A 24,920-nucleotide genomic window follows, 5' to 3' on the forward strand; every position below is an offset into this window, starting at 1 on the left:
CCCGATGCCTTTAGATAGAGGTGGGCACTGCAGGGGACATAGTGCTTTATCTCCACCGCTGCCTCCTCATCCACAACTCTACTTTGATTTGGTCTCTTCCCACTTTGTCATTTGTAATGGTTTGCTTTGCCTGTAAGGGGCGTTGTTTATAAATATTCAATTGGTTACATGGGTGGTTTACTGCTGGTGATTATATGTGAACCAAAAAGGTGTAATGATGATGTTGATGGTGGGAAGGTTGCTCAGTTGTGAGAGAGAAATGGGGAATAAAGAACGCTTCACAGATCACAGAACGAGAACTGAAAATCAGTTAAATCAAACCAGAGGTTCAGACAGGGAGGGAATATTTCCCTGGAGCTTGAGTAACTGGAAAGTGATGGTGTCCGGGAAGAGACAGGATTTTGTTCTCAAGGGCATTTGAAATTTTAAAAACTGTTATATTCAGATAGTTTCATTTCTTTTCTTTTAGTTTTATTTATTGTGGAATAAATAGCTGCAATATTTTAAAATCACATTCACAAACCTTGTGTTAAAGACAAATGTTAAATAAAATCCATCAAACCGTCCCTCACTGATAACTGATGTGGAAGTGCATTCGCCTGCAGAATCCCTGCCCTGCCTACTTCTTCCTACCCGGGCTCCATGGCTATATACATACCTGGGAGATAGCAGCAGGAGGCCATTCGGCCTTTCAATCCTGTCCACCATTCAATGGGAAACAGCTGACCATCCAGCTCAGTCTCCTGTTCCTGCTGTGTTCCAATCCCCTTTCATGGCTTTACCTCGAAGAACTATATCTCAGTCCTCCTTTGGCTTCACTGCCTTTTGTTCCAGTGGCGCTGCTGTGTTACTGTGTCGGTGTTGGCAGGGGTAATGTGATGGTTCTGCCTCCTGGAGGATGCAGTCAGCATCCCTCATCATCCTGCAGTAACATCAACCTGGTTTCAGCAACGAGAGATAGAAACCTTTTCCAAGAAATGGGCATCACTGGCTCAGCCAGCATTTATTCCCCATCTCTCGTTACCGTTGAGAAGATGGTAGTGAGCTGCTGTCTTGAACCACTCACAGTCCATTTGGCACAGAAAGACCAACAATGTTGGGAGGGAGAGTTTCGCTGGATTTTGTCCAAGTTATTCTCCATCTTTGGTTCTTCAAATGCTCGTTAACATAACCATGATCTGCACATGAGTTTGAGATTTCAGACTGCAAATCTTCAGCATCGAGCACCCTGTATAAAGGAATATATACAGATTAGAAATTCAGAGCAGACAATTCTAGCTTCTCTGGAATATATTTTTTCCCTTTCTTCCGCCAAAGCTGTAACGCTGCAGCCCACTTACTCTCTCACACCATTCTGCCTCTGCTGTCCCGAATGTACCCGCCGCCATTCTCATGGAGTTACTGGTAAACAGATCCATGCCACCACTTCCCGTCCCTGGTTAGACTCTGCACCCTTTCTGGGTTTACTCAATTTCCCTTCAGTTGCTGCAAGTCAATAATGTAACAGGAGAATAAATCAAAAGGAGACAGAAAGGGAGGTGGCAGATCCTGGACAGAAGAGGAACCTTCAGTCTGGGAGAATGGGCCACATCCTTCTTTGTTTCCCATTGGTTGATTCCAAGCATTATGACAAGTTGGGGATGGAACTTGGGCCCATGTGGGTATGGTGACACTTTGACCCCCCCAACCCGTCAATACTACAAGCTGATACGTTCCTCCTCCAGCCAATCACAATGTCAAATGCTTTCCGCTAATTGCCCCAAAGCACATGCTCCAAAATCCACCCATATTCTGTACACGTGCAGTTCTGGGCTTCCCCGCACATGCGTGGTCGCTGCCTCAGGGATTGTGGGAGTTGTAGCCCCCATGAAGCCACTGAAGACATGTTTCTGGATAGTGAATGAAAGGTGAGGGCTGGAGGGTGTTGTGTATAGGATCCCCATTCAGGCACGGGCTGTTACTGGATTTTACTGAGACATCGGCTTCCACAATCTGATTTCTGACGGAAGGAACATAGATTCAGCCAATTGCGGGGTGGGGAGGTTAATAAGGGGTAGCAGATATTAAGCAGATGTAGCTCAGTGGCTAGCACTGCTGCCTCACAGCGTCAGGGACCCGGATTTTATTTCAGCCAGAGGCGACTGTGTGGAGTTTACACGTTCTCAGCATGTCTGTGTGGGTTTCCTAGGGTGCTCGAGCTTCCTCCCACACTCCAAAGATGTGTAGGTTAGGTGAATTGCCTATGCTAAATTGCCCACAGTGTCCATCTATGTGCCGGTTAGGCCATTAGCCATGGGAAATGCAGGGTTACAGGGATAGGGTGGGTCTGAATGGGATGCTCATCATAGGTTGGTGTGGACTCGTTGGATGAATACCCTGTTTCTGCACTATAGGAACTCTATTATATTCTCATGAAGAAGAATGAACTTGTCTCAATGTGCTGTGAATCTGTGGAATTCCCTATTCAACATGTGGTGGTTGCCAGAACAATGAGCAGATTTAATGAAGAGATGCAGATGTTTATTTTGCAATGAGATAAAGGGTGAGAGAGAACAGGTGGGAAAATCCTCCTGAGACCGAGGTGAGCTCAATCATCATGGTATTAAATGGTGGAGCTGGTTCGAACGGCTGCATTGCCTCTCCTGTGCCCAGTGCGTATCTTCTTACGGTAATAACCGGAAAGCTGAATCCAAAAATCACCAACTTCACCAAAGGAGATTTTGAAAAATGCAGGATAGTCAGGTGGATTAGCGTTCCAAACTTAGGTAGTGAGGAGGCATATAGGAGATAATGATTTTGCAATTTTAAACTGTGGGGAGACAGTGATTTATGGTTTTAGACTGTGCAGTACATTCACACCGTCCAGAATACTCTGTTGTGAATATCTATCCTATACTTTACTACAAAGCCAAGGTCATTGACAATGAAACGCAAAACACCCAGGAAACATCGCCTCACCTCGTAATCTGATAAAAGACTTCTGATAAATCTGGTTGAATTTAGAACACAGCTGGAAAGCTGGAAGATTAGATCCAATCCCAAGATCCTGTGCTTAAACAAAGGAGACTACAATAGGATGAGACAGGAGTTGGCTAATGTAAACTGGAAGCAAAGACTTTACGGTGGGAAAGTTGACGGACAGTGGGGGAATACCAAATCAATTTTTCGAAGTGCTCAGCAAAAGTATATATCAGTGAAAAGGAAGGACTGAAGGAAAAGGAGTAATCTGCCATGAGTGGCTAAGGAAATAAGGGAGTCTATCAAATTGAAATAGAATGCATACAAATTGGCAAAGACCATGGAGAAACTAGGAGATTAGAAACACTTTAAAGATCAACAGAAAGCTAGATGGGATTGGGGGAGAAAAGTGATGAGTAGTTATCCCCAGGGCTGGAATAGCTGTTTACACTGCGAGAGGGGAACTTACTGTGTGGGGAACATATGGCCTCTGTAATTGTTGAAGCACTGAACTATTACCATAGAGATAATCCTGATCAAGTTAAAACTCACAGCACACTCCAAAGCTTGTATTTCCAAATAAACCTGTTGGACTATAACCTGGTATTGTGTGATTAATAAGTTTGTTCACCCCACCGCAACACCGGCTCCTCCACATCAGAATCCTGATAGATACCCTACTGAAACTGAAGCGTCTGTCAAATACTTGAGGAAGCCACAGGGGCGTGGGGGAGGGGTGTGCGTTTTAACCACAAAGTGCTAAACTGAACTCGACTTTCTAACTGCCGTTGCCATGGAGATAATACTGAGACAGTCTCTATTCAAAGTCCCAAACCACAAAGGTATAAGAATGGGAGCCATACATCGGACAGGCGGGGAGTTACCTGATGCTGCCTGGAGGTGTTCTGCATGTACACTATCCAGGTAACTGTCATGTTTCATCAATAAAGACTCAAAGAAGACCTCTCAGAGTTCTGTGCCCAGTTATTCCTATCCAGCAGGGTTCAGGAATATGAGTACACAGCAGTCAGTCTTCACAGTGGAGGATAGGAAGAACATGCCAGTAATTGATAAGGAGACTGAGGAAGGTGAGGACCTAGAAATAACCATTATCGTGAAAGAGTTAGAGCTGGGCAAGCTAATGGAGCTAAAGGTAGACAAGTCTCATTGCCCTGATGGAATACATCCCAGGATACCAACAGAGTTAGTGGGAGAAATAGCAGATGCACTTAGAGTTATAGCATCCTGCAGCAGAGACAGGCCCTTTGGCCCAAACTGGCCCATACTGACCAGAATGTCCATCCACGCTAACCCCATTTCCCTGCACTTGGCCCATTTGCTTCTGACCCTTTGCTATCCATGTAATTATCCAAATGTCTTTTACCTGTTGTGAGTGTACCCACCTCAACAACTTCCACTGGCAGCTCATTCCATTTACATACCACCCTCTGTGTAAAACAGTTGCCCCTCAGCTTCCCTTTTATTAGTTCCCCTCTAACCTTCAACTGACGCCATCCAGTCCTTGATTCCCTGTGAAAAAGACTGAATGCACTCACCTTACCCATGCCTCTCATGGTCTTATACACTTCTAGAAAAGTACCCCCTCAGTTTCCTCTGCTCTAAACAAACAGATCCTCGCTTGTCCAACCTCTTCCTATTTCTCAGACCCCTGAGCCCTGGCAACATCCTTGTTCTGCACTTTTTACAGTTTAATAACTGAAACCTACACTGCATTCTTCATATTTCCAGTATTTCCCCATGGTGCTGGAACCGACGTGACAACGTCAATGGATTTATTTATTTCTTCTATGAACTGAAATCCAAACCAATCTCCTCACTCCTTTCCTCCACACCCAGTTCTCACACTCTTTCTCCTCTCTTTGAATTCAGTTTCCTAGCTCTTCCTGCATACACTGTTTCCTGCACACTCTGGCCAAATCCCGTCTTACTAAAATGAACCAAATTAGAACTCTAATTGCAGGCCCGTCCTTGTCGCTTTCCATAAAAACCCTGAATCTTCACAAAAGAGTTCTGATAACTTTTTGCAAAATGCTGCACCACTGATACTCTGATCACATGTCAGGGGGCCAGGAAACGGGCCACACCCCTGGGTCCTGCTCCCAGAGAGAGGAAGATGCCCATGACAGATTAATCACTCACACCACAACCTCCTTCCCAGGCACTGTGCATACTCCCACAATTGGCCAGCACTGCACCCATACACTGGTCTCCTCTCCTACAGCACGTGCTCCCAATCAAACAGGAGCCTGGGTGATTGACAGCAGCTGCTGCCCAATATATCAAAATCCCTCCAGTATGGAAACTGGCCCTTCGGCCAAACAAGTCCATAATGGCCCTCTAAACAGTAACTTACACAGACCTATTCCCCGACCCTATATTTACCCCTGACTAATGTAACTAATACTATGGGCAATTTAGCATGGCCAATTCACCTGTCCTGCCCATCTTTGGATTGGGGGAGGAAACCGGAGCACCCGGAGGAAACCCGCTCAGACACGGGGAGAATGCACAAACTCTGGGTTTGGCTGGAATCGAAACCGGGTACCTGGTGCTGTGAGGCAGCAGTGCTAACCACTGAGCAGTCTCTATAGACGGGAAGGTGTGGGGCTGGAGGACTGGGGTAATGGGATTGTAAACAATGAATGAATGCGGAGGACACTGGGGGATGGACAGGTCAGTGAGCGACAGGATCAGTGCAGCAGCAGGAGGGAATCCTGGACAAACTGAAAAATGGGAGAGTCTGACAGGAGAGAAACTACAGGAAGGTTCTGTTTGGAGGCTCAGGCAGGGACAGCTGGGAGATAGCATGGCCTGGTGGCTTGGGCAGGTTTACTAATCAGCCTCTTCAAAGATGCTGTACCTCAACTCTGAGCCTGATCCTCCTGGTTCAGAGGTAAGGACACTGCCACTATTTCCTGGTGGGCAAGGGATACGGGGACTGCCTTTCTAAAGGAACTCACCTGTGTTGGTGACATTAACAAGACTCAATACACACTCACTGACAAAATGCTGGTGTACTTGAACTTCATCCAGAATATTAACACCTATAACTGGGCAACGCAGACCCCAATGTACAGAGTTAAATCTTGGATTCTAATAACAGGAGAACTGGGGTAATGAGATTGTAAACAATGAATGAAGTTGGAGGACACTGGGGGATGGACAGGTCAGTGAGCGACAGGATCAGTGCAGCAGCAACAGGGACTCCTGGACAAACTGAGCAATGGCAGAGTCTGACAGGAGAGAAACTACAGGAAGGTTCTGTTTGGAGGCTCAGGCAGGGACAGCTGGGAGACACGGTGGCACAGTGGTTAGCACTGCTGCCTCACAGCGCCAGAGACCCGGGTTCAATTCCTGACTCAGGCGACTGACTGTGTGGAGTTTGCACATTCTCCCCGTGTCTGCGTGGGTTTCCTCCGGGTGCTCCGGTTTCCTCCCACAGTCCAAAAATGTGCGGGTCAGGTGAATTGGCCATGCTAAATTGCCCATAGTGTTAGGTTAAAGGGGTAAATGTAGGGGTATGGGTGGGTTGCGCTTCGGTGGGTCGGTGTGGACTTGTTGGGCCGAAGGGCCTGTTTCCACACTAAGTAATCTAATCTAAACAGCTTTGTGCATGGGAAATCATGTCTCATGAATTTGACTCAGTTTTTTTGAAAAAGTAACAAAGAGGATTGCTGAGGTCAGAGCATGGACATGATCTACATGACTTCAGTAATGTGTTTGACAAGGTTCCTCAGGGGACACTGGTCAGCAAGGTTAGATCGCACGGAGTACAGAACTGGCTCGAAGGTCGAAGGCAGAGGGGGCTTTTCAGGCTGGAGGCATGTGACCAATGGAGTGTCACAAGGATCGGTGCTGGATCCACTACTTTTCATCATTTATATCCATGATTTGGATGTGAACATAAGAGGTATTGTTAGTAAGTTTGCAGATGACACCAAAATGGGAGGTGTAGCAGACAGTGAAAAAGATTACCTCAGAGTACAAGGGGATCTGGATCAGAAGGGTGAATGGGGTAAGGAGTTCAGTTCAGAAAAATGCAAGCTGCTGCACTTTGGAAAAGCAAACTTTAGCAGGACTTATACAGTTTATAGTAAGTTCCAGGAGAGTGCTGCTAAACAAAGAGTCCTTGGAGTGCAGGTTCATAGTTCCTTGACAGTAGAGTAGCAAGTAGATAGGATAGTGAAGGCGGCAGTTGGTCTGCTTGCCTTTTTTGGTCAGAGCATTGAGTGTAGCGGTTGGGAGGTCATATTGGGGCTGTACAGGACATTGATTTGGCAACTTTTGTAATATTCCATGCAATTCTGGTCTCCTTCCTATCAGATGGATGTTCTCAAACTTGAAAGAGGTCAGAAAAGAAGTAGAGGATGTTGCCAGGGTTGGATAGGCTGTTTGCCCTGGAGCGTCAGAGGCTGAACGGTGACCTGAAAGAGATTTTTAAAATCAGGCCGGGCATGGATAGGGTAAATAGACAAGATATTTTCCCTGCGGAGGGGGGAGTACAGAACTAGGGGACAGGGAAGGGAGGGTAGGCAGAGAGGGGGTGGGTGGAGGGTCAGAGAGGGATGATGGATCGAGAGGGTTGGGACAGAAATGGGTGGGGACAGAGGGGGGGATAGAGAGGGGTGACACAGAAAGCGGGATTAGAGAGGAGGGAAACAGACAGGGCGATCAGAGAGGGCGACCGACGGTTGGGGGGGCGACCGACAAAGAGGGGGAACAGACTGAGGGGGGGGCAGCCGATGGAGGGGGAAGAAGACGGGTGTGGGACCGACAGGGGGGCGACAGACCGAGGGGGCAAAAGATGGGGGGACAGACCGACAGATTGTGGGACAGACCAACGGGGGAGGGGCGACCGACGAGGTGGGGGGGAGCGACAAAGGACTGACCGATAGAGGGGGGGGAACCATACAGAGTGGGGGGAGACGGGGGGAACAGAGAGGGGGAAGATGGAGAGTTATTTTATAGATCTACAACTCAACCCTGTTCGTGTTTTCTCCTCCTCACCTTAATTTCCTCTGAAGGGCTCAGAACAACTGCATAGTTCCTGGAAAGTGGAGTTTCAGGGAGATCAGGTGCTGAATGTGGCATTTGGGACACTGACCTTTAATGGAATGTGCTGGTCAATAAATGGACTCTGGTTTGATTCAACTGTCTGTGTGGTATTTGCACATTCTCCCCTTGTGTCTGCGTGGGCTTCCTCTGGGTGCTCTTAATTTCCGCCCACAATTCCAAAGACATGAAGTTTATATGGATTAGCTTTGTGTAATTGTAGGTTCCAGAGTTAGGGTGGAATACTGTTCCGATGGTTGGTATGGTCTCATGGGCCGAATGGCCTGCTTCCACACTGTGGGGATTCTGTCACTGAGTATAGGGGTTAGGTGGTCACGTTGTGGCTGAGTAGGGCATTGGTGAGGCCAGTTTTAGAATAATGCATTCAATTGTGGTCTCCCTGATTTCAGAAAGATGTTATCAGAATAGGACTCTACCTCTTAATGACAAGTTCCTGGGAAGTGTTGACAAACAAACAGACCATGCAGTGTAGGTTGATAGTTTCTTGAAAGTGTGGTTGAAGGTAGACAGGTCGGTGAAGGTGGTGTGCTGTATGCTAGCTGTTATTGGGCAGTGCATTGAGGATAGGAGTTGGGAGATCATGTTTCGGTTGTACAGTGTATTGGCTCGGCCACTTTTGGAAACCCCAGACTGCTTCCAATTCCAGTCTCCCTGTTACAGGAAAAATGTTGGGAAACTTGCAAGAATTCAGAAAAGTTTTTCCAGGGTGTTGCCAGTATTGGAACATTTGAACCATAGGAAGAGGCTGAATAGGATGAGGCTATTTCCCTGCAGCACTGGACACTTTAGGTGGCTTTATCGAACTTTATAAAATTATGAGGAGCAATAGGGTGACTAGTCATGGTTTCTTTTTTCCCAGGGTAGGGGAGACCAAGCAAATGTGAATCTTTTTTCTAATGTGGAAATGACAAATTCTAGAGGAGAGATGGCAAGTTTAAAGGGTGTGAAAACCGAAAGAACTGAAGATTCTGTAAACCAGGAAGAGAAACAGAAGTTTCTGGAAATGCTCAGCAGGTCTAACAGCAGGTGTGAAAATAAATTAGAGTTAACGTCTCTGAGGAAGGGTGACCAGACCAGAAACTTTAACTGATTTTCCTTCACAGATGCTACATGACCTGCTGAGCATTTCCAACAACATCTGTGCAAGTTTAAAGGGAGTTGTTTGGAGTATATACCTGAGAGTAACTTTATAAAATGCGAGTCAGACCACATCTGGAGTAATGACAGAAGTTTTGGTCCCTTTATTTAAGGAAATACATCATTTCATCAGAGGCATTTCACAGAAAATTGACTGGGATGATCCCTGGTTAGCAGGGATTATTTTTTAAGAAAAGACTGAAGACGTTGGGACTCTACTCACTGGATTTGGGAAGAATGAGAGGGGATCTCATTGTAACATGCAGGATACTTAAGGAGTTTGACAGGGTAAATACTGAGTGGATGTTTCCCATCATGAGGGAGTCTGGAACCAGATTCTGAGTCAGTCACGGAATCATGGGTTCTGTTTTGGATTCGTCAAGTTTAAGGCAACACCGACACGAATCAGGGGTTTCATTAGCAATGGAGCTGGAATGAGGTGGAGATCAGCAACATTTTAAGAGATTGGAATTCCTGGTGTTTGTGATTGTGTAGATGTCTGATCAGAAGGTCACCTTGGGGTCAGATATGAGAGCAATATTGTGAAGAGTGCGGTTCTGCCTCAGACAGTTCCCAGGGAGAGGGAGGGGCTCAGCAGTAAGGGAAAGTAATTTGTAATAGCAACTGAAGGGAATGGGTTTAATCATTGCAACGGTCCGTTGTAGGAAATTGCAGCCAATCGCGTAGTGGGAGTGTGATGAGCAGTTTGATAACTGAGTAATGGAGAGGGATGATGGGGAGGGAGAGTTGGGCATTGTCAGTGTATATGTGAAACCGAACACAGTGCTTTTGGACGATGTCACCTCCTGGCAGTGTGTAGGTGAGAAACAGGACGGACCAAGGCGAGATCCTTGAGGGACACCAAATATAAGGAATTCAGAAAGGAAAGGGAGAGTCGGGATGGAGCAGGTTTTCCAACAACGGTGGGGTCAAATATTAGTTTGTAGCAGAATGGGAGAGAAGGACATAACCAGAAAAGACAGACAGGTAGAACAAGGAACAATATGTGATTTGGTGAGGGGGTGTGATGAGGAGGAGCAGCAGCCCAACTCCAAAAGCACTATTTCTACATTAGTGACATCACCTAACCCCACCCTAGTCTCAGCTCATTGACCGAAATACTCGTCCATCCCTGTGTTATCTCCAGACTTCATTATCCAAACACTCCTGGCCAGCCTCCCAAATTCAACTTACATGTAATCTCAAGAGTATCTAAAACCCTCCTGCCCAAGTGCTCACTTGTACCAAAACTTGTTGATCCATCAAAAGGCTCCTATTAACAAGCAACAATTTAAAATTCTCACCCTTGATGTAATTCCTGGCTGTGAACATCCCTGTCTCCCTGCACCACACAACCTGTGAGACCCCGACAACTCATTTTCTTTCAGACTCCCAACGATGAGTTTATTCATTGCTTCAATTGTCTGGCTGTTTCTACCGTTGCCAAGGTAACACAGTCTGGAATTCCCACCCTAACGCCCTCAGACCTGCTTTCCTCCTTTAAGGTATTCCTCAAAACCTGCTTATTTGGCAATTCTTTTGATCACCTGACCTAATATCCCCATCTGTGGCCTTTTGTCAGAAGTTCTCAATAGTATTTCTGTGGATTTATAAACATGATTGAAAAAACAAACTGTTGTTGATTTGCACATACATTGTCAACTCTTAAATGTTGCTGAGTGAATAATCTATAACAGCTCTTACCCAACCACATTGTGGGAGCACCTTCACCACACGAATTGCAGCTGTACAACGAAGTCAAACATCACCTTCTCCACAGGCAATGGGGCTTTGGCATTGATCATTGGTATCTGTGGAGGGAGAAACAAACAGTTGATATTTCAGGGAGTGCAAAATGCATTATAGGGAGGGAACATGGTGCAGAATTTGGATTTTGAAATTTGTGTTTTACAATATGCACTAAGTTCTGTAAAGCCTCTCATCCCATACCATGAAAATTTCCTTCTCTTCCTGGTCAATGTCTTTCCTTTCCCCTGCCCTTCACCTTCACACATTGCCAATGCCTTGGTCACAACAACACTGTGCTGTCAGTGAAGTTTATCACGTGGTTGAGTATAGTCCCGCCCCTCATTCACTCCGATTGGTTGAAGGCCCAACAAGCACCTCTAGCCCCCGTTCCCCCACTCTTATTGGTCCTGCGCTGACATCAATAATCCGAGGCCCGTTGTGGGCTGGAGCATGCTCAGTGCTTCCTGCTTTTGCTGCTGTTCATTAGGTGTGAGAGAGAGAGGGCTCATCCCTGTTTCTCCTGATGTCAGACAATAACAACAACTACGTGCATTGTATGGAGCCTTTCACATTGACAAATCTCCTAAAATCCTTCACGAATGATGAAAATGTTGATTAAAGAGAACGATTTTTAGATCCATCTTTAAGGCGGACAGACGGGGTTCGGGAGGATATTCCAAAGGTTTGTGTCCTCGGCAGCTCCAATCGTGGAGTGATATAGGTGGGCAACAGCTTATACTGGAGACAGTTAGTGGTTAACCTATGGTTAGCAACCTCATGTCGTAGCCCCCTACCCCACACACCAGTCCTTGTTCTCACAGCCTGCCATTACACATTACCTATGGTTAGCCATTAACAGTCTCCATTAACAACTAGTCAACCTCCCCCAGCCAGATGGTTATCCTTTATCCAACTGTTCCTCTCACTCTATCCCCACCTATCCTTTACTCCTTTTATCCTTCCCCCACACTATTTTCTGCACATCAACTGACTTTTATTCTCAGTAACATCTGTTCTGTGGAAGGGACACCGGATCTTAAACTTTAACTCTGATTTCTCTTCTCAGATGCTGCCAGACCTGCTGAGCTTTTCCAGAACCTCCTGGTTGCTGTTTCTGATTTACATCTTCCGCAGTTCTTTTGGTTTTAATTTACCGGGAGTTTGTAATTCAGGTCCAACAGTATCTGTCCCAGTCTCTGCTGTCTCTCCCAACCCCAAACAGTGACACTGCACCTGCACAGCTCATGGACAGGTGTTGTTTTGATGGCCACACCCCTCATTCAATCCCATTGGCTGCAGGACCACACAGACTCTCCTCCCATTGGTCTGGAGCTGCCGTCAATCAGCCGGACACCATTGTGATGAGAGTGGAGGGCTAATCCCTCTCTCTGCCCTGGGATGAGCTTCATAATTCACAGTGAATGGGACAGTATCACAGAGCACAGGGGCTGGGGGCTATTCAGCCCATTGGGGCTGTACTCTCTCCCTCTGGAGATGCTGCAAGTCTGTCTCAAGTCCCCTCCCATGTGCCCACAGCCCCCCAAATCTTTCCTTAAAAAGTAAATTCCAAGTCTGTTTCAGAATACCTGCTGAATCTGTGTCGTTCAGACTGTTCCAGATGCTCAGAACTTTGAGTAAAATAGTGTTCACATTTTCACCTTGTATTATTTGCCAATTACTTGAATGTAGTTACTAAAGATTTTGAAAGTGTTAACAATTCCTCTCTCTCTCTGCAAATTCAAGACCTTGGAACCAAGTCTGCACCAGATCGAAATCACTGCTTCACCTTCTCAGCTCCAAAGATAATTATCTGTGCTTCAGCTAGCTCTCCACACAATAGAGGAATACATCTTAATTTATTAAGATCAAAGAAACAGACCTTCGATCCAATTCGTCCGTGCCAACAAGGAATCCTAAACTAATGGATTCCCATTTACCATCTATTGGCCTGTATCCATCAAAACCCTTCCTATTCATGTACCCAATTGGAAGCCTTTTAAATGTAGTGATTTTATCAGCCTCCACTACTTCATCTGGTAGCCCCTCCCATACACACACCGCACTCAGCTTGAAAACGTTGCTACTTCGATCCCTTTTAAATCTTTGCCCTCTCAACTTCAACCCATGTGCTCTAGTTTTGGACCCACCTAACCTGAGGAAATAGGACTCCGGCTGCTCACCTTATTCACACCCCTCGTGATTTTATAAATCTCCATGAAGTCACCTCTCAGTCTTTGACTCTCCAGAGAAAGTAGCCCCAGCCTATTCAGCCTCTCCCTGTAGCCCAAATCCTCCAATCCTGGCAACGTTTTTGTAAATCTCGTCCAAACCTTTTCAAGTTTCACAACATCCTTCCCAGAACAGGGAAATTCAAACTGAAAACAGAATTCCAGATGTGGCTCAATCAACGTCCTGTCCTGCCACAGTATGACGTCCCAGCTTCTGTATTCAATGCATTGACCAATAACGGAGTGTTTTAATGGAGTCCCATTTGCCAGCGGTTCAGCCTTATCCCTCTAAAACCTTCCTCTTCATATACACAATCAAATGCCTTTTAAATGCTGCAATTGTACTAGCCTCCACCCCTTCCTCTGGCAGTTCATTCCATACTTGCAATGCCCTCAACATGAATAAGATGCCCCTTAGATCCCTTTTAAATCTTTTCCCTCTCACCTTAAGCCTGTACCATCTAGTTCTGGACCCACCGAACTTGGGAAAAAGTCCCTGACTGCTCACCTTATCCATGCCCTTCATGGTTTTATAAGATCACCTCTCAGCCTCCAACTCTCCAGGGAAAATAGTCCCAGTCTATTCAGCCTTTTCCAATAGCTCAAACCGTCCAACCCTGGCAAAATCCTTGCAAATATTTTCTGAACCCTTTCAAGTTTCTCAACATTATTCCAAGAACGGGGAGATTGGAACTGAAAACAGAATTCCAGACAGGCTTTAATCAATGCCCTGTCCAGCCACAATATGACGTCACAAAAGCTGCATTCAATAATAACTGGGGGGGGGTACCAAATGCTGCATTCTCTACGCCGCCTACCTGTGACTCTACTTTCAAGGAACTATAAACCTGCACTCCAAGGTCTCTTTGTTCAGCAATGTTCCACAGGACTTTACAATTAAGTGTATAAGTCCTGCCCTGATTTGCCTTTCCAAAATACAACAGCTCACATTTATCTAAATTGAACGCCATCTGCCATTCCTCGCCCCATTGGCCTATCTGATCAAGATCCTGTTGTATTCTGAACTAACCTTCTTCACTGTCCACGACACCTCCAATTTTGGTGTCTTCTGTAAACCTACTGACCATACCTCATATAGTCACATCCAAGTCATTTATTTAAGGGCCCAATATCCATCCTTGCAGCACATTGCTCCTCACAGGCCTCCAGTCCGCAAAACAACCCTCCATCATCATCCTCTGTCTCCTACATTCAAGGCAGTTTTGTAATGGCTTGCTCTCCCTGCATTCCATGTTATCTAACCCTGCTAACCAGTCTGCTTTGTGGAACCTTGTTGAATGTCCATATAAACAACATTCACCGCCTGGATTAATCAATTTTCTTTGTCACTTCAAAACATTCAGTTAAGTTAGTGAGACACAATTGTGCACGTACAAAGCCACATTGACTCTCCCTGTCATTCCTTACCTTTCCAAAATAGATGGATATCCTGTCCCTCAGAATCCCTTCCAACAACTTGCCTGCCACTGACTTCAGGCTCACTGTTTTCTTGTTCCATGGCCTCTCCTTACCAGTGTTTTAAAATAATGGCACCTCACCTGTCGCTATCAACGATACAAATACCTCAGGAGAGGCCCAACAATCACTTCACTAGATTTCCAGAAAGTTCCAGAATACACCTGATCATATTCCAGGGCTTTATCCACCTAGATGCGATTTAGGACATCTAGTACCACCTCCTCTGTAACATGGATACTTTTCAAGTTATCACTGTTTATTTCTCCAAACTCTCGAGCTTCCTTCTCCTTCTCCAGTAAAAATATCGTGAAATATTTGCATATCTTTTGCACTCCCTGTGGTTCCATAGACAGCCTTGTTGGCCTTTAAGGGGTCCTATTCTCTGGGCCAGTTAATCTTTTGTCTGTGATATATTTGTTTAATCTCTTTGGATTCTATTCCAGGACATCTGAGAAAGACCTACTTCACGGACCGTAATTTTCCTCTGACTGGATCAACAATGCCCTCCAACACATACCCTCCACTTCCCGCACCTCAGCCTTTACCCCACCCCTTCAGCCACAATAAAGAATATAACCCTGCAGTCTTCACCTTCCACCCACTAATCTCCAGATACAGCACATTAACCTCTGTTATTTCTGCTACCTAAAGTCAGACCCCACCACCAGAGACATATTTCCCTCCCCACCTCTATCTGCGTTCCACAGAGACCATTCCCACTGCGCCTTCCTTGTTCGGTCCACTCCCTCCCACCAACCCACGCTCCACACCCTTGACCCTCCCTTGCTGCCACGGGAGATGTAAAACGTGCGGAAACACCTCCCTCTGACATCTGTCCAAGTTCCCAAAAGGATCTTTTCACATCAGGCAGAGATTTGCCTGCACATCCCAAAACCTCATATACTGCATCTAGACACTATGGGAAGAAGGGCTTATGCCCGAAACGTTGATTCTCCTGTTCCTTGGATGCTGCCTGACCTGCTGCGCTTTTCCAGCAACACATTTTCAGCTCTGGGGAGAAAGTGCCAACTCCAACAAAGACAGTTGCCAGAGGCTGGAATCAAACCCAGGTCCCTGGTGCTGAGGAAGCAGTACTAACCTCTGAGCCACAATACTCTGGGATCTTTGGTGCTGATGCGCTGCCCCACTGATACCTCAGTCACTCACTCTGCCTCATTTCCTAAGAGGCAGTGATGACGGAGTGAAATTATCGCTAGACAGTTAATCCAGAGACCCAAATCAGGTTCAGGGGACCCGGGTTTGAATCCCATCACGGCAGATTTTGGAACGTGAATTCAATAAATATCTGGAAAAAATAATCTAGTGACGACAAGGATTCCACTGTCAATTGTTGGAAAACCCATCTGATTCACTAATGACCTTTAGGGAAGGAAAATGCCATCCTTACCTGGTCTGGTCTGCATGGGACTCCAGACCTATAGCAACGTGGTTGACTCTTAACTGCCCTCTGGGTAAACGCAGCAATAAATGCTGGCCGAGCCAGTGACAGCCTTATCCTGTGAATGAATAAAGAAAACAGATCAGGTTTTGTTCCTTCTCTAGTAGGTACATCCTACAAACTGATTGTGAAATGTTCTCGTACACACTGAACAAATACCTTTCCATCCAAGCCCTTAACACTACAGCACTCCGAGGCCATGTTGGTAAAGTTAAAACCACTTATCATTGCATCCATAATATTCTTACAGATAACTGAAGTCTCCTGGTAAAATTGTGTCTCAATTCCCCGCTGACTATTGGGAGAGAGTCTATAATACAATCCCAGTAAGATGGTCATCCCTTTCTTATTTCTCAGTACCAACCAAATAACTTGCCTGGAGGTACTCCCAGGAATATCCTCCCGAAGCCCAGCCATAATGTTATCCCTAATCAAAAACACCTCTCCCCCTGTTCTGTTGCCCCCTTTCTATACTTGCTATAGCATCTATACCCTGGAACATGAAGCTGCCAGTCCTATCCATCCCTGAGTGAAGCCTCTGTAATTGCTGTAATATCCCAGTGCCATGTTCAAAACCATACCCTGAGCCTACCTCCCTGACTTGTAAGGCTTCTTGCACTGAAATAAATGCAGTGCAACTGGTCCGTCGCACCTCATTCTGTGACTTGCTCTTGCCTACCTTGACAGTCTGACTGGTGAACAGTACCAGCCTCAGACTCACCTCTTTTCTCACTATCTCTTTAGGATTACCCCGACTCCCTCACTGGTTTAATGCCTCCCGAGTGGCACTAGCAAATCTCCCTGCTCGTCAGGACCCCATGCTTTCCCCTTCCTATGCCATTGGTACCAATATACAATGACCTCCCACTGGTTATTTTCCCTTTTGAAAATACTCTGCTCCCTCAGAGACATCCTTGACACTGGCACCAGGGCAGCACCACCCCATTCTGATGTCTCACTGTCAGCTGCAGAAACAGCAGACTGTGCCCCTGACTAGAGAGTCCCCTATCACCATCGATCTTGTGGAACTGGATATACCTCATATTATGTTAAAAGCCAGTCTCAGTACCAGTAACTTGATTGTCAGTGCTACATTCCCCTGAAAGTCTATGACCACCTATATTTTCCAAAACAGTATACTTGCCTGAGATGGGGATAGCCACAGGAGACTCCTGCAGTACCGACCTATCCCCCCTAGCTTTCCTGGCGGTAACCCATCTACCTGACAGTATCCTGCATTCCTGAGACTGCCACCCATCACACCCCCCGGCTCCTGTCAATTCCTCACTGCCTTTAATCACTCCTCCAACAATCCATGCGATCCAAAAGGATTTGCAATCACACTTGCTACAGACATAATCATCAGGATCATTGAAACTCTCCCTAATCTCCCACATCCGACAGGAAAAGCACGCCACTCTACAACAGGCCATCTCTCCGCCTTAACAATCTACAGACCAAAACAAAGACACAGTCTTACTGCTCGAAAAATACTGCCCGAGAATAACAATGCTTATGTTTCATATCTTAAACATTTAATCAAGAGACCCTAAGACATTAAAAAGAAATCCTCACCTTACTCACTATTGTAGATTGAATAAAATAAAACCGGCTAAGATTGATATTTGAAGAGACTGAAACTCACTGATCTGATCCCCGGCTCGGAGTACTTCCAAGGGCGAGGTCTCTCTGAGGGCAGCTGTGAAATGTCACTGTTTCTCTTCTTTGCCCACTCCATTTCCAGAGAGGTTTTTAACTTCACAGCAAGTCAGCTCAGAGAGGTCACTGCTTGGTTTTACTCACTGGGGATTGCCTTTGCTCCCAGACCAGTATTTACTGGCCACCTTTACTTGTCTTGGAGAAAGTGGTGGGTAACCGCCTCCCTGAAATGCTGCAGTCCATGTAAACCACAGTGATGTTTGGAAAATAGTTACCCTCTGGCCCCACAACCCTCCCTGTCTCTGTAATCCCCCTCCGGCTTCAGAAATTACATGTCCGTGGCATAAGATTTTTATTTGGATTCATTTTTGTTTAATAAACCCCCCCCCCCCCCCCCCCCGCAAAAAAAGTGAAATATTTGGCCCCGAACAAATTTCTGTTGATTGACCTTTCGGAGAGGCTGACACATGGACGTTGCATTATTTTATCTCACATTGTACACCTAGAATGATGGAACTTTCTTTTAAACATTGCTAAAAGGGAGGCAATGGCTTAATGGTATTCCTGCCAGATGAGTGACATGTGCAATGTTCCGAGGATTAGGGATAGAATCCCAACATGGCTGATGGTGGCATTGGAATTCAATACAATCTAGAATGAAAAGGCGAATGATGACCATGAAACTATTGTCAATTGTTAGAAACCCATCTGGTTCACTAATATCCTGTAGGGAAGGAAACGGTCATCCTCACCTGATCTGGCCAACATGTGACTCCAGACCCTCAGCAATGTGGTTAACTCTCAACTGCCCTCAGGAAAAATACTTTACAAACTGTTAACAAATATTCCGCAGGTATCACTTAAAAACTGGCTGTTCACATTGGGATCATGTGAATATCTGAAGGGCCTGAACTAAAACTGAGTTTCAGCTTCACCTTCTCCCTGTCTCACATCAGTCTGTTTACACCCAACTCCAGAACACTCTCATTGAGCCAAGCAGCCCTCACAGTTGCAGCCCTGTCATCTTCATTGTCTGCTCATACCTACATTGCCCTCAGCCTCCTGTACTGTTCCAATGCATCTCAATGGGAGATCAGGAACAGCACCTCATCTTTCAATTCAGCCCTTTGTAACCCCAGAGTCAACATGGACGTCAGCAGTTTCTGAATGAACAGACAGTTTTTCAGAAGCTGGAACATTCCACCTGAAAAGGTACTGGAATTTGAGTCCAAAAGGATTTTTAATGGGAAGTTTGCAGGTAATTGAAAACATGAAGTTTACAGGTTAGCATCATGAAGTGGGTGGTTGGGTCTAAATCTGAGAGTTCTTACAAAGAGACGAGGTGTAATTTGTATAAATCTGTGCCCACTCTCAGGCCAATATCTCCTTCCTCAGCTGCAGGGCCCAGAACAGAGCACACACCCAAAGGTTGATCCAACCACGAATTTGTACATCTTTCTGCTTAACAAAAATATTTGAGATATCTTCCCACAAACAGAACAGACAAACCTTTCTCCTTCCACAGTTAAATGCCAATGATATTCAGATCCTGATGACTCCATTGACAGTAAAAACTTGCTTTTGAGATCCCAGCCTCAATTATTCTGATTTAATATCCTATGAAATGAATTCACAAAACAAAACTCACAGTCAGTACAGGAAGAATTAAAGACATACTTTTTTCTTGGTATGTGCTTGATGTGTAAATGTCTCTCTTCAAGTTGCACGCCTCCCCCCACCCATCATAGGAAGGGGACATGCACATGCGCTTCACTGTACCTTACCCCCAATAACAATGGCGGCCATATCCCAGAACCTTTCACCGCCTGAGGGCCGCAGCCATTTTCCCATCTGCTGCAAACGCAGGATTAAGAGTTTCTAATTCAGACTTACGAACCACACAGAGTGTAATTAAAACTTCCCAGTCTAAAGTGACTCATTATCTCCTTGTCTCTGAGGCCACTCTCCCCTTCCCTGTTTGCGTCTCGCACATTCACCAACGGCCGAGTCACGTGGCACTGCATCGGCTGAGTTACTGGTGACGTGTCATCCCACTGGCCACGCCCCTCATTCACTCCCATTGTTTGGATGACCAGCTGGTTCCACTTGGTCCACCAGTCCCACCACCTTTTCCTATTGGTCCGAAGCTGCCATCAATCAGCTGGACCCCATTGTGAGGTCAGTGGTGGTATCCTCCCCCTGTCTGAATCACACCCAGAAGGTGTATGGATGGTGTCAATCAGGAACAACAAGCAGAAGGTGCTGGGAAAGCTCAGCAGGTCTGGCAGCATCTGGGAACAGAAATATGTCCAGTGGCCCTTCCTCGGATCCGATGGGAGCTGGGAAAATTAGAATCTTGACAGCATGGAAACAGGTATTCGGCCCAAAATGTCCACAGCGTCCCTCCGAAGGGTATTCCACCCAGACCCATTCCCCTACCCTACTACTGTATATTTCTCCTAACTAATGCACCTAACCTACACATCCCTGAATATTATGGGAAATTTAGCTTGGCCAATTCAACTAACCTGCAGATCTTTGTATTGCAGGAGATAGGTGTTAAAGTGTAAATAATAGGGAGGGACAGAACCCAAATAGAGACTGGAACATTTGGAAAGAAAAATGAGTGGATTACGAACTGGCTGGAAGGGTGCATAGCTGTTAATGGAGGGGACAGGAACCTGTGTCTGGCAGCATCTCAGTGGAGGTGGCCGAAATGACAACAGATGATCTACGTCCTGCTGCAAAAACAGACCCCGAGCTTCCAGCTGCCTGCCACTTAAAACACACGAGCCTGTTCCCTGGCCAACATCTCCATCTCATGCTTACTGCTGTGTCCCATAAAAGCCAGAACATACCAAATGGCCCCATATTTCGAGGACTGCAATTTCCCCTCCCATGTGGTCAATACCATCCAATGTATCTCCTCCACTTCCTGCACCTCTGCCTTTGAAACCCACATCTCCAACTGCAACAAGGAGAGAACCCCCCCTCCACCAAGTCCTTACCTTCCACCCAGATACAACACATCATCTTCTATCATTTCCACCAGCTACAATCAGACTGCACCACCAGATTCGTCAGGGGTTTGGCCGAATAAATACTGATGTGTCTGAGGGTAAATACTGAGGCGGGGGGGGGGCTCTGAAACCAGATTCTGAGCCAGTTACAGAATCAAGGGTTCTGCTTTGGGTTCGTCAAGTTTAAGGCAACACTGACACTGGTAAGGGGTTTCAGTAGCAATGGAGCCGAGATGAGGAGGAGATAAGCAACGGTTTAAAGATTGGAATTCCTGGTGTTTGGGATTGTGTAGATGTCTAATCAGAAGGTCAGCTTCGCGTCAGATATAACAGCAGTATTGTGAAGAGTGTAGTTCTGCTGCATAGTTCCCAGTGAGAGAGAGAGGCTCAGCAGTTAGGGAAAGGAACTTGTTAGGCAACGGGTTTAACCATTACAATGTTTTATTGGAGGAAACTGCACCTAATCGAGTAGTGGGAATGTGGTCAGCAGTTTGATAACTGATTAACAGTGGAGTAATGGAGAGGGATGATGGGGAGGGAGAGCTGGGCATCGTCAGTGTACATGTGAAACCCAACATGGTACTTTTGCACAATGTCACCTCCTGGCAGTATGTAGGTGTGATACAGGAGGGGCCAAGGATAGATCCACGAGGGACACCAAATGCAAGGAATTCAGAAAGGAAAGGGAGAGTGGAGATGGAGCAGGATTTTCCAACAACCGTGAGGTCAAATATCAGTTTTTCACAGAATGGGAGAGAAGGACCATAAATAGAAAAGATAGAACAAGGAACAATGTCTGTGAATCGGTGAGGGGGACTGATGTGGAGGAGGAGAAAAGAGAGTTGGAAAGTCTATGGTTTAGTGAGATTAGGGTAAAGGGTAAAGATGAGCTCTGATAAGGCTTGACATGAGATGAGATTGGAGAAAGATGTAGGTTTGGACAAAAACCGGGAACACCACGTGAGGCAGTTTGACTTAGTGGGCTAGTGGGAGGGAGGGAAGCTACAGATCGGATTATCTCAATCTTAGTGACAAAGAAACTCCATGTACTCCAAACTCTTGTTGTTGGAGAGAAGGATGGAGGAGACAGAATGATGGACAGTGTTTCACAAAGAAACAAAACCTGGGTAAGTGATATTTAAAGCGAGTGAACAAACCAAATGTATTTAACTTTTATCCAAAATATTAAAACAAATGACTGAAGTCCTGGTTCGAATCCCATCTTGGCAGATGGTGGAATCTGTATTCAAGAAAAAATAACTGGAATTAGAAATCTCCTGATCTCCATGGAACCATTGTCAATGGCAAAAAAAAAACCCTGCCAACCTGACAGTCGCCCAGCAAGCTACTCACTGAAATAATCACTGCAAAGTCTCAACAAAGTAATGAAACTGGATGGACCACTCGGCATCTAAGAAGGCACCATTTAATACAACCACAGAATCAGCCCTCTCGATGGTGCAACGTCCTCCAGACTAACATCTGGATTTTGGTGCCAAAATGTGCAGAGCTGTCTCACAGCCCAATCAAGGAACAGCCTGACATAGTCGTACTCAACCCTTACAGACAATGACCAGACACCACCATCACCATCCCAAGATATTGAGATTGTGGTGATGGAAAAGCACAACAGGTCAGGCAGCATCCGAGGAGAAGGAGAATCGGTGTATCGAGCCTAAGCCCTTCATCACCCTGACTTGCTGTGCTTTCCCAGCACCAGACTCTTGACTCTGATCTCCAGCATCTGCAGTTTTCACTTTCTCCTGAAATCTCTGGATATGTCCTGTCCCACCAGCAGGACAGACAGGCAGATGTGGTGGCACAGACAGGGAGGATTTGCCCAGGGAGTACACAGCATTGGCTCCGGAGACCAGGAAGTCTCATGGCTCCTGCTGATTACCACGTCCCGTCCTCCCTTGGAGGATGAATCACTTCTCCTTCATGTTGAACAACATTTGGAGGAAGCACTGAGGCAATAAAATGGTGTCAAATGTCCTCTGGGTACAGGATTTCAATGTCCATAATCGAGACTAGCTCTGCAACAGAATTACTGACTGAGCTGGCCAGGTCCTAAAGGTTATAGCTGCTCAATTGAGTCTGCAGCGGGTGGTGAGGGAACAAACAAGAGGAAAAAACATACTTGATCTCATTGTTATGAATTGACCAGCGGCAGATACATATGTCTATGACAGTATCAGTACGAGCGACCATCACAGATTCCTTTTGGAGACAAAGTCTTGCCTTAAATTTGAGAAAAACCTCCCTTGTGTTGAGTGACACTATCACAGTTCTAAATGGGACAGATGTAGGATCTCAAACTGGGTATCTATGAGGAACTGTGGGACATCAACAGCAGCAGAACTGTACTCCAGCACAATCTGTAATCTCATGGGTTTGTAAATCCTGCTCTCACCCCCCACAATGGACAGTAAAGGAAGGCATGCCATGAGCAGCACCAGGCAGACTTGAAAATGAAGTGCCAACCTGGTGAAGCTATTAAACAGAACTACCTGCACATCAAACAGCATCAGTAGCAAGCAACAGAGCTAAGTGATCCAACATCCAATGGAACAGATCAGAGCACTGCAGTTCTGCCACACCCAGTTGTGACCGGTAATGGACAATTAAACAACTCACTGGAGGAAGGATCACAGAAATCCCCACCTTTACTGATGGAGGGGCCTCACACACTCATGCACCAGATAAGATGACAGCATTTGCAGCAATCTTCAGCCAGAAGTTCAAAGTGGGATGATCCATCTCATCCTTCTCCAGTGGTTTCTAACATCACAGATGTGAGTTTTAAGCCAGTTCAGTTGAGTTTGAATAACATCAAGAAATGCTTAAGTCGTGCAAAGGCTACGGGCCCTGCCAATATTCTGGCAATAATACTGATGGCTTGTGCTCCAGAACTTGCCACCCACCAAGCATCTACCAATAATGTGAAACATTGCCCAGGGATGTTCAACACAAAAACAAAGGGCAATCCAACCCAGCCAATTTCCCTCTATCAGTCCACATTCGATTAGCAGTAAAGTGATGGAAAATGTCATCAACAGAGCTACCAAGCAGCCGCTGCTCAGCAACAGTCAGCTAAGTGACACTCATTTTAGGCTCCATCACGGCCACTCAGCTCCCGATTGTGTTACCGCCCTGATTCACAATCTGGCAACCAGCTGAATCCCAGAAGTGACATGAGTGTGATAACTCAGTCCCACTCCAAGACCACTATTTCTAGCTGATTCCACCCTTGTCTCAGCTCATATACTTTCATCCACCTTGTGTTGTCTCCTGACTTCATTTTCCAAACACACTCAGGGCCAGCTTCCCAAATTTAACCTCCCTGTAATCTCAGGAAATTCTAAATCTCTGCTTGTTGATTCATCAAAAGGCTCCTATTCATAATCAACATAGAGCCAAAGAGATGTACAGCATGGAAACAGACCCTTCAATCCAACCCATCCATGCCGACCAGATATTCCAACCCAATCGAGTCTCACCTGCCAGCACCTGGCCAATATCCCTCAATTTAAAATTCTCACACTTGATTTAATTCCTGGCTGTGATAATCCCTAGCTCCCTGCACCACACACACTTTGAGACCTCGACAACCCATTTTCTTCGAGACTCCCTACCATTTGTTAATTCATTACTTCACCTGTGTGGCTGTTTCTACAGTTGCTGAAGCAGCACAGTCTGAAATTCGCAGCCAAAACCTCACAGGTCTGCTTTCCACCTTTAAGACATCCCTCAAAACCTGCTTTTTGGCAATGCTTTTGGTCACCTGACCTAATATCTCCACCTCTGGCCTTATGTCTAAAGTTCTCAATAGTTTTTTTTGTGAAATTATAAGCATGATAATAAAAATACAAACTGTTGTTGATTTGGACATTATTTTCAAATCATCACTGTTGCTGTAATGAATAATCTATAATGTCTCTTACCCAACCACATTGTAGGAGCACCTTCACCACACAAACTGCAGCTGTACAAGAAAGTCAAACATCACCCTCTCTACAAGCAACAGGGCTTTGGCATTAATCACAGGTATCTGTGGAAGGAGAAACACAGTTGATGTTTCAGGGAGTGCAAAATGGATTACAGGGAATGAAAATGGTGCAGAATTTGATAGTCAGA

The 24,920-nt window shown here is 45.8% G+C and overlaps 2 long non-coding RNA genes across 7 annotated transcripts in view; one reads left to right on the forward strand and one right to left on the reverse strand.

Annotated features, from left to right (window-relative positions):
• The window catches only part of LOC148146308 (uncharacterized), a 979,539-nt gene that overhangs the window by 147,760 nt on the left and 806,859 nt on the right, over positions 1-24,920 (forward strand). The gene's annotated exons all lie outside the window — the stretch shown is intronic.
• Positions 118-24,835, reverse strand: LOC122546467 (uncharacterized). 2 transcript variants are annotated; one of them, XR_015760809.1, is made up of 6 exons: positions 24,728-24,835; positions 19,273-19,380; positions 16,054-16,162; positions 10,894-11,000; positions 3,843-4,054; positions 118-1,228 (listed from the first exon to the last, which is right to left on the reverse strand). It is a non-coding gene; the product is annotated as an uncharacterized LOC122546467 (long non-coding RNA). The 2 variants fall into 2 exon arrangements; XR_015760808.1 differs by lacking the exon at positions 3,843-4,054.

Source organism: Chiloscyllium plagiosum, unplaced genomic scaffold (genome assembly GCF_037043375.1).
Source record: "Chiloscyllium plagiosum isolate Xiang-an unplaced genomic scaffold, Cpla_swu_hap1 HiC_scaffold_21, whole genome shotgun sequence".
Taxonomy (NCBI): domain Eukaryota; kingdom Metazoa; phylum Chordata; class Chondrichthyes; order Orectolobiformes; family Hemiscylliidae; genus Chiloscyllium; species Chiloscyllium plagiosum.